This window comes from Rousettus aegyptiacus, unplaced genomic scaffold (assembly GCF_014176215.1).
Source record: "Rousettus aegyptiacus isolate mRouAeg1 unplaced genomic scaffold, mRouAeg1.p scaffold_m13_p_3, whole genome shotgun sequence".
In the NCBI taxonomy this organism is placed as follows: Eukaryota; Metazoa; Chordata; class Mammalia; order Chiroptera; family Pteropodidae; genus Rousettus; species Rousettus aegyptiacus.
This window is the reverse complement of record NW_023416306.1, coordinates 23,845,325-23,855,445: the sequence shown is the minus strand read 5'-3', so window position 1 is coordinate 23,855,445 and position 10,121 is coordinate 23,845,325. Positions and strand designations below refer to the sequence as shown.

General features: G+C 32.4%; 1 pseudogene; it reads right to left on the bottom strand.

Annotated features, from left to right (window-relative positions):
• Positions 1 to 6,605: 6,605 nt before the first annotated feature.
• LOC118601347 lies at positions 6,606 to 6,724 on the bottom strand (annotated as a pseudogene).
• Positions 6,725 to 10,121: the final 3,397 nt, after the last annotated feature.

Sequence of the window (10,121 nt, the reverse complement as noted above, 5' to 3'; positions counted from 1 at the left end):
TCTAGAATAGACTAGGTTAAAAATACAACTCAAATGTATAGGGTAGTAACATTTCTTAAAACATTTAATGTAAGTGTGTTTTATGAACATGTGTTGTATCAAAATGTAAAATGTTTTATAAAGCATAAAGTTATCTGAAAAATCTCTCTTTAGAGTAATTACCCCTAAATAAACTGTAGCTGAAGTGTATTAGCAAAAATTGTAAACTAATTCACATCTAGACTCCTAAAATAACATAACTATAAAGGAAAGGGATTGGCAAATGTTTTTATGAGTAGAAACTTTTCCACTATATTGTAATACCTGGAAACAAACTTAATTATTTCTAACAGCTTTCTTTTTCTGAAGTGAAAAAGTAAAAGAAAGAAAGAAGGAAAGACAGACAGACATATTTGTGATTTTCCAGAAGCTCTCTGGGAAATCACAAAGATATTTTTGCCTGTAATAGATATCCTACAATCTTTATTAATTTTTTTTTCTAAATTTAGAGTTTTATTTGGGGAATACAAAATCAAAAGCACTTTTACAGATTTGTCCACTTGGGCGACTTAGAATTGTAGATGACTGAGAAACTACTTGGTTACCTATTAAATCAAATTGACATAAAGTATTTAAAAATAAACATGAACGGTAACACTATTGTAAAGTATCTTAACTCTTCCATAAATAAATAACCTTAGTTCCTTGTGATTTTTTGTCCTTTCTTGACTATCAAGGACATAATAACAATGACATAAAGCATAGAAAATCATTCTAATTAGAAACAGAAACTCTTTTATCTAGGCATATTACACAGATGGTAAAGAACAGCTATCCATATTATAGGTTAAGATTTTGATTAGCATACCAAGGAAGCAGCTCATAAAAAATTAAGCAAGTGTTCCTAAAATTTTAATATATCTTGTGGCTTACTTGCATACTCAGGTATTCTGAACCAAGGCGAATAAAATTCACTTCGAAATTGTCCTTCATTATGTTCCTTTGTATTCTGGAACAGACTGACATTTCACTTTAGAACAGTGATTCTCTCTCAGTGGGTCTGCAAGATCAAAACCATTTTCATAATAACACTGGGATGTTGTTTGCCTTTTTTACTCTTCTTCTCAGGAATGTATAGCAGAGGTTCCTAGAGGCTACATAACATGTGGTATCTCAGAAGACTGAACACAGAAGCAGATATAAGAATCCAGCTGTCTTCTGTCAAGTAAAACATTTAAGATTTTTGCAAAAATGCCACTCTGATCACAATTTTCTTTTTGCTCTGGAAAAGAGTTACTTCTTCAAAAAATAATACTTTGTTAACATGGAATGAGTTCTCCTTGGTTATTTTCAAATGAATGGATAAATATGTATTTTTAAGTTTTTCCTAAATTTTAATTTCTGACTGTAATTTTGGTACTTGTAATTTACACTATACCCCACATAAAAGAAAACTTTTAGGGATTCTAAATAATATTAAAGAGTATAAAAGGAGCCCAGAGAACAAAAAGTTTGGGAGCCACTGCTTTAGAAAGAAAGTACTCTTTTCCTTAGGAAAAATAAAAAGGAATGCACAGTAGAATTTCTCTGTCATGAATGCTCGTTGTTCATATTTAGTATAACTTCGACCTAAAGTTACTGATATCTGTTTCACAGAGTAAATCAGAGGGTTGGTTATTGAGAATTGTCTTATCAAACACCCACACTTTAAGACTTGTGAATCTCATGAAAACAACACACTTTCTATACCACACAGATTCTTTTTAAACCTTCTTTAAGTGGAAAAAAATGATCATATTTAAGTAATATGATCCAAGAAATAATCTTCTTATAGCATATAAAAATAAGCAAAAGTATATAACTATTCTTAGTAATTGATGTTTAGTATTCTATTTTAGTTAGAAAGTATCTGTATATCCAATCTTATTTCATGTTTTTAGGGAGATAAATCAAAAGGAAATATTTACCCTGGAAAATCCAATTAGCACATTAAAGAAAATGTGAATTAACAATAAGAAATAAGAAATTTTGTAAAAACAGGTAAGAACTTTTGTTTTTATGATGCCACTATTTGTTATTCTTCCCCCCAAAATATTAAAAAGCTGTACAAAATTGACAACATAGTAGAAAAAAATAATTGCTATAATTTTCCCAAAAGAGAGAAAACCTAAAAAGATCAATGAGTAAGGAAAAAAATTAGAACTATTCAAAAATTTCCTTCAAATTATACTTTGTGGTATACACACATGAGCGTGCGTGCATGCCCACAGACACACACACAGAGAGATTAAGTAGGACAAAGTATAAATCTGTATAAATATAAACAATACTTTAGTCATTCAGTCAGGCTCCAACCTGGGCTAGCCCTGTGCACTTAAAAAATAATAAATTCCCTCCAAGCTAATGGCCAATGTATGATTTATAGTAAATATATTTATATCATACTTACGGTAAAGCTTTTAAAAACAAAATTAAGAACAAACCAAATTTCACCCAAATTACCCTTCTCTAAGCTATTCTACTGGTTGAAGATACACTTGAGGAAATGTTTCAGAAAGTATAAGTTAGAGAGAGAGAGACGGAATTGGAAGTAGAGATGGAGATGGAAAGAGAGAAGGACAATAAGAGAAAAATGACAAAGACATCAGTTCTGATAGGAGGAATGCCAGGTACAAGGGATTCTAGAGATACAACATTTCTGCTTTTACCTAGAAAAGACAGATTCCTAATGTGTAAAATAATCAAACTTTAAGAAAGGCATTCAGTATATTGGGGAGTCTTGCATAATGGATGTCTATTGCAGTTTTTCATTAATAATTTTCACCATTGTGGGTTCATGTGATTCCTATTCTTTTATCATTGTTATTGCAGTGGAGTCTCAGGAAGCGGAGAGATTACTATACCTTTTTAGTCATCCTTCCATTTTACTTCTATTAAAATCATATGTATACACATGTATATAAACATATGTATATGTATATGTATCTATATATCCATATACATGTATGTATATATTATATATGATATAGATATGTATATATATATTATATTATATATATGGATGTGGGAGAGAGAGAGTAGTGTTAGCAAAAATTATTTTATTGAAAACAGGTACCAGGGGGAAGGGGAGTGTTTGAAATGAGCTAACCAAAGCGCTTATGCTCCTGTGGTGTCTTTCTATAACAATTCAGGATTTTCAGTTAAAAAATTTAAAGTGTCAGGGAACATTTTATTTTAAGCAGCAGTTACTGAATGTCATCAGAATAAGCTCCTTGTACCTATGGCAAAAATTAATGCAGAAAACGTAGGAAGCATCTTTGTGTCTAACTTTGGGCTCTGTGCTAAGTGGTAAAGAGAGACCTGTGAGGTTTACCATGGTGTTAACGTTTGTCCTTTATTATCTTACGAAGCAAAAATTTTTACCTTGGCTAAGGTTAAAATCTTCCTTATAATATCTGCTTCCACTCCCTTCTAAATGGTTTTCTATTTCTTATAAAACAGGTTTTTCCCCCTAATCTATAGTATATGCAAGATCTTCCCTCCCATACTCCTAAATCCAGTTGTTTGTTTACGTAAACACAATCTGCTGATTTCCTTGAAACTCTACTTCATACAGCACCTCATATTTGCTTATTGGTCACCATTCTGTGAAATACTCTTTTAGGCTCTGGAAATACAATAGGGAGCAAAAATGAACAAAGACCCTGCCCACCTGAAAATCACAATCTCATCATAAATCACAAAATTAACCAACTCATCTCACAAATAAATGCAGTATTTTAAATGCTATATTTTCTATGCATAAGAGGCACATCGTGCATGACGAGGAGAAGGGTTGATTTTAGGAGGTCAGATATTTGGAGATGTGACTAAAAAAATTTGCTTGATGAACCAGCAGTTGGATAGATAGTTGAATGAAAATAAGAGACAAATGCATTCCCTTAAGATTGAAAACAAAGATTTAAAAAATATATAATTAATTTATAATATTATGTAATTATGTAACATAATTTTTTTTGTTTATATGATTGAAGTACATAAATTCATTACACTAAGCACAAAAGTTTGGTTTGTCTTATATATTTATTACCATTTTAAAAGACCTTGTTTTTTTATTATGTTTTGCTCCATCCAGGTTGAACTTACATTGCTTCCTTATTTTATGAAAAAATATATGATCAGCCTTTGAAAATAATTCCATCTCTTTACTTTGAATTTCTGAACGCAGCTAATTAATTCACAACCTTAATTTGGCAAGGTCAGTAAATAGCACAAGAGATTATAAACATCTGGATAAAAAGTCCAAGACCTTTGAATTAAAGTGTTTAGCTTTCACTTGAAATAATCTTAATAAATAAAAACCCTAAGCTATTTTCATAAATGACATGTCTCAGAACAAATTGATAGTGGATGTATGATAAACCGCTTGTATGCATTAAAGTTCCTGATATTTACTGGAATTAGGTACAGCAGATGTCACATTAACATTTGGCAAGAAAAAGCCCATGTGAATGATTGGAGAAAGTAAATAGGCTACAGGGTTTTAATAGAATATCTGTATACACCAGAGACTTCAAAAAATTATTAAATATTGAAATATATAAACTGACATTGTATGCAGTAGATGTATTTGGAATAAATGGGCCAAAGTTAAATTAATGATACATAAAGATGGGGTTTTTCTCCTCCTTTCTACATCCTAGAAATATGTCCTTCACCAGAAAAAATATCAATCAATATTTGTTAGGGATTTGTAGAAAATGTTAGAAAAATAGTAGGAGTACTATTCAAACAGAGAAATAACTTTATTAAATATCTGATTAAAAGACCCAAAATACACACAAATACTTCATTCTCTTTCTCGTTAGAAAATTCAAAATTTCCTAAGTATCCACAATGTTCTCTATATGGCTAAAGTAAGTTCATGTCAACATTTGGATCACAAAAGCATTAGATTAGATGCAGGGTAACAGTACAATAGTTGAAAAAATGTAGAATGTGGAGTAGAGAAAATAGAAGGTTATACCAAATTCCAACACTATCTGGTTGAGCACACTTGGACAAACCCCTTAACTTTTGTGATATTCACTCGGTTATAAAATGGCTGTTTTACAGATTTTCTTTTAATTTAATTTTAAATAGTCAAATTACATATATGATGATAATGAAAATTATAGTAAAATTTGAATCAGTAATAATTACAGGTATATGGAGTTAGGAGGAGAAAATAGTTATAAATGGACTATAGAATATTACACTGAGATTTTGGATTCTGTCCTGTCTTGAAGAATGGATATAAGTTGTGGATCAAGGGTATAGTAAACATTGTATAGACTATTCCCTCCAACTCCTTGAAATAGCAACCAGATTTGTAAATAATGCTTTCCCCTTTAGCTTGAACTCATTTGCCAGAGTTGAAACTGAGAAAAGAAAACCAATTCACATGGCCAGATACAGCCCCCTCTGGTGAGATAGGAGAATAGTTCAGCTGAACAAAGCTGATCCATGCTTTAAGAAATGTGAGCTAAAGGCCAGAAGTTAGTGTTAGGGAAGAAAATGAATCAAGCAGCAAAAACATTGTGTAAATCTCATGCTCCCAGCTTTGATCACTGAAGTCAGCTTAAGTGGGTTTCTTCTAACTCCGTGGCACTTGTGAATTCCCCTTCAAGTCATGGTTTTCAGAATCTGGTTTAACCTCATATAACTCATGATATTTAGACATATTATGGTAGAATTTAACTGCTGGTAGGAAAGTAAAATGATAAAACCATTTTGAAAAACAGGCAGTTTCTGCTAAAGCTGAATATATTTGCCTTTTCTACAACTCTGCATTTTTACTGTTGGGGTATTCACAAGAAAAATGAGTACATCTAGCCACCAAAAAATGTGGAAAATGTTTATAGCGACTTTTCAAAGTGGTTGAAACTAGATGCCCACAAAGAGGAGAATGGATAAATGGTGGTATGTTCATACAATGAAATACTACACAATTAAAAACTATCCTACTGATACAGTCAAAAACATAAATATGTATTATAATAGCATGTTCAGTGAAAAAGCCAGACACATAAGTGCATCTTCAGTAAGATTCCATTTGTATTGACTTCAAAAACAAACAAAATTATTCAATGAGTACAAAAGTCAGAATTGTAGTCATCTTGTGAGAGATATAGTCTGGGGGACAGGTATAGTCCAGGTATCTAATGGAGTGCTAGAAATGTTCTATATTCTCTAAATAATAGCTACCCCAGAATAAATATATATAAAAAATCAGAATTGTTAACATTCAAGATTAGTATACATTATATAACAGTTGACAAAAGAGAGTTCTATTTCCCATAATGGCAAATATGTAACTCAGTCCAACTCTCCCTTTGATAGTAACTGGAAAAACTGGGGGAAAAAATATGAAAAATACCCTCATTTGAAAGTATGGGAGAGCTAACAAACCTGTAAAAAGTTCGAGGGCCAAGAAGGAAACTAAGAGATGTGATCTCAGAAATTGGAACTGCTTTTTCTCTAATGTATCTACCGATTTAAGCATACACTAATATCTGCTGTATAAATTCTTGTAGAGACAACTGAAAGCACATGATACTGAACATAATTTTTTTGTTGTTGTTTTACACCTACATCACCTGGTCTTCCTACGTGGTCTCCCATCCAAGCATTAACCAGGCCCAGCCCTGCTTAGCTTCCAAGATCAGACGAGATTGGGCTCATTCAGGGTGGCATGGCCATAGACCTGAATACAGTTTTCACAAGGTGTGAGGTATGTAGGAACTCTGTGTATTATCTTCATAATAATTCTATGAGTTTGTTTGCCTTGTTCATCTGTTGCTTTCAGTTTTTATCCCACATATACTGAAATCATGATTCTTGACTTTTTCTGTCTGACTTATTTTGCTTAGCATGATATTCTCAAGATCCATCCATGTTGTTGCAAATGGCAGTATTTCATCTTTTCTTATGGCTGAGTAGTATTCTATTGTATATACGTACCATAGCTTCTTTTCCAGTCATCTATCAAAGGATATTGCAGTTGTTTACATTTCTTGCTTACCATGAATAATGCTGTTGTGAACATCAGTGTGCATACATCTTTACAGATAAATGTTTTCAGAAATCCCCAGAAGAGGGATTGCTGAGTCATATGGTAATTCTATTCTTAAATTTTTGAGGAACCTTCATACTGCTTTCCATAGTGGCGTACTGTGTTTAGGGTTCCTTTTCACTACAACCTCTCCAATGTTCATTATTACATGTCTTGTGGTGATAGCTATCCTAACAGGTGTAAGGTGGTATCTCACTGTGCTTTTGATTTGGATTTCCCTAATAGTTAGTGAATTTGAGTATCTTTTCATATGTCTGTTGGCCATTTGCATGTCTTCTTGGGAGAAGTGTCTGCTCAGGTCTTCTATCCATTTTTTAATTGGATTGTTTGTTCTTTTATTATTGAATTGTATGTGTTCTTTGTATATTTTGGATATGAGCCTCTTATTGGAGGCATTGTTTGCAAATATCTTTTCCCATTCAGTAGTTTGCCTCTTGTCTTGTCAATGGATTCTTTTGCTGTGCAAAAGCTTTTTAGTTTTATATAGTCTCATTCATTTATTTATTTTTGCTTTTACTTTCCTTGCCTTTGAGGTCAACTTCATAAAATCCTCTCTAAATTCAAAGTCCATGAGTTTTAGTACCTACGTTTTCTATGCAGTTTATTATTTGAGGTCTTATATTTTGGTCTTTGATCCATTTTGAGTTCATTTGGTATATGATGACAGACAGCAGTCTAGGTTCATTCTTTTGCATGTGGCTTTCCAATTTTCCTAGCACTATTTATTGAAGAAGCTTTCCTTTCTCCATTGTATGTTTTTAGCTCCTTTGTCAAAAATTATTTGCCCGTATATACAGGGGTTTCTTTCTGGGCTCTCAATTCTGTTCCATTAATCTATGTGTCTGTTTTTTGTCAACATCATGCTGTTTTGATTATTGTCACTTTGTAGTATAATTTGAAATCAGGCAGACTGTTCTTGCCTTAAATCCAGGGAGAGTAAAGATGATTAGCAAGCATTATTCTGATGGTGCCGAGACTTGCAAAAAGCCCTTTCAGTTTCAGATGTTAGGGGTCCATTAGAGGTCTGAGGTGAGGATATAAAGAAGAGGTAACTGACCCAGAAACAACAATTAAAAAAAAAAAAAAAGGAGAGAAAAGCACATAGCACAAAAAAAATTGCCAGTGAGGGTAACCATGAATCTTAGCCACATATGTATTTTTAATTAACATTATTTTCATTAGCTCTTTTTAAGAATATTCACAAGGATTTAAAGAGAACAGAGTGTGTGTGTGATGTGATGGGTAGGAAAGAGGTACTCCAGAGTGACTGGGTATCTTTACATTAAAGGATAAAGGGATCTCCTCCAATGTAAACAACTGATAGAACATAGGAAGGCATCAGACTAAAAATACTTGAGGACCACAGTAGCATGTGGTTCAAGGTTAAGCTATACTTTTCATTCCCCTCATTTTGGTAGTAATAAACCCTATATCATATTTAGACTAGGAGTTAAAAAGTGAAAGCAACAATGGAAAAACAAAACAAAACAAAACAAAAGTCATCTAGACCTAGACATGGGAGCAAGATAATTTCAGTAGAATCCAGATGGATCACAAACACACTCTTTTCTAGCATAAATGTACTCAAAACAATTCTTCTAGAATTGTTATGGCTATATTGGTTTTAAAATAGAGCCACTTACAAGCATAAATAGTAAGTGCGAGATAAAGCAAGGTAAAATCATTTCTTTATCTTGCCATGCCCTGCAGCCTTAAAACTTCCTAATCAGAATCTCTCTAGAGGAAGATTTTAAGGGGTGAACTGGAGAAAGTGAAGCCTAAACATCACCAAAAAAAGACAAAAAAAAATAGAGAAAGAAAGAAAGAAAGAAAGAAAGAAAGAAAGAAAGAAAGAAAGAAAGAAAGAAAGAAAAGAAAGAAAGAAAGAAAAACTTAGCGTTAACTTTTATGATAAATTGTAGAAATGTACTATTTTATTGTATTCAAACTTGCAAATTAAAATCACAGACCATATTTTCATTTTCACCTTTTCTTTATTTCCATGAGGAATATCTGGCATTTCATTTCATTTTGTCTCATTAATAGTAATGAGCCAACGTGAAAGAATTGGGTTTTAAATTGTTCATTACTGTTAATGGTATCATTGGAGGAGGGTATTTTCTGTGTCTAATGATGTCAGCTTGTTTATTTTTTAAAAACATGATATCCAGTGTTCATATGAAGAAAACTACTGGGAAAAATAATTTTGTAAGGTTAATATTAAAATTCACAATAAACTTAGATTTTTTCTAATCCTTAAAATCAGAATTAATCACTGTGTGTCCTATAGCATTTGGTCATACTTCTAACAGTGCACTTTTTGATCTAACATTATCTTCTTTCATGAACATGAATACCTCACCCATTGTATTATGAACTACTACTACACTGCAGTAAGTACATAAAATAAATATTTTCAAATGAATGGAAAATAAGCTTAGCAAGAAATATATAGTATTTTACAAGTAACTATGGAGGGAAAATGAAGAAATAAATAGAATTTATTTATCTTACCATCCTAACATATGCACATATTTAGTTGGGGCATAAAAGGATTCAGGACACGATGGAGCTGGGAGAAGATATCAACCCTCAGAGACATGTAAAATAGTTAATACACAACTAGAATATTAAATATCCGATCATGAATCTTTTTTTCCTGAAATGAATGTGAACCAAACCACCCAGGGAAGATAAAAACATGAAGCATAATGCTGTTGAGGAACAAAAAAAAGCATATGAGACAAAGTCATGGGTAATTGCTTTAGACTGGGAGCTATGCAGTCTTTTTTAACTGATTTTCAACAAGTGAGTACCCAGGGGAGAAAACTTTGCAGTCATGGGACAAATAACTGCTAAAGGGCCTAGAACCCGTGGATAAATCAGTCACCAAGATTGGAACCAATGCGATGATAATTTAGCTGAGAAAGAATAAATCTAACTTTCCCTGGAAAATGGGGCGAGAAGATAGAGGAGAAGAACACTGTTGACTCACATGGATGAGAATATGACCTCCCATGCCTCCTAG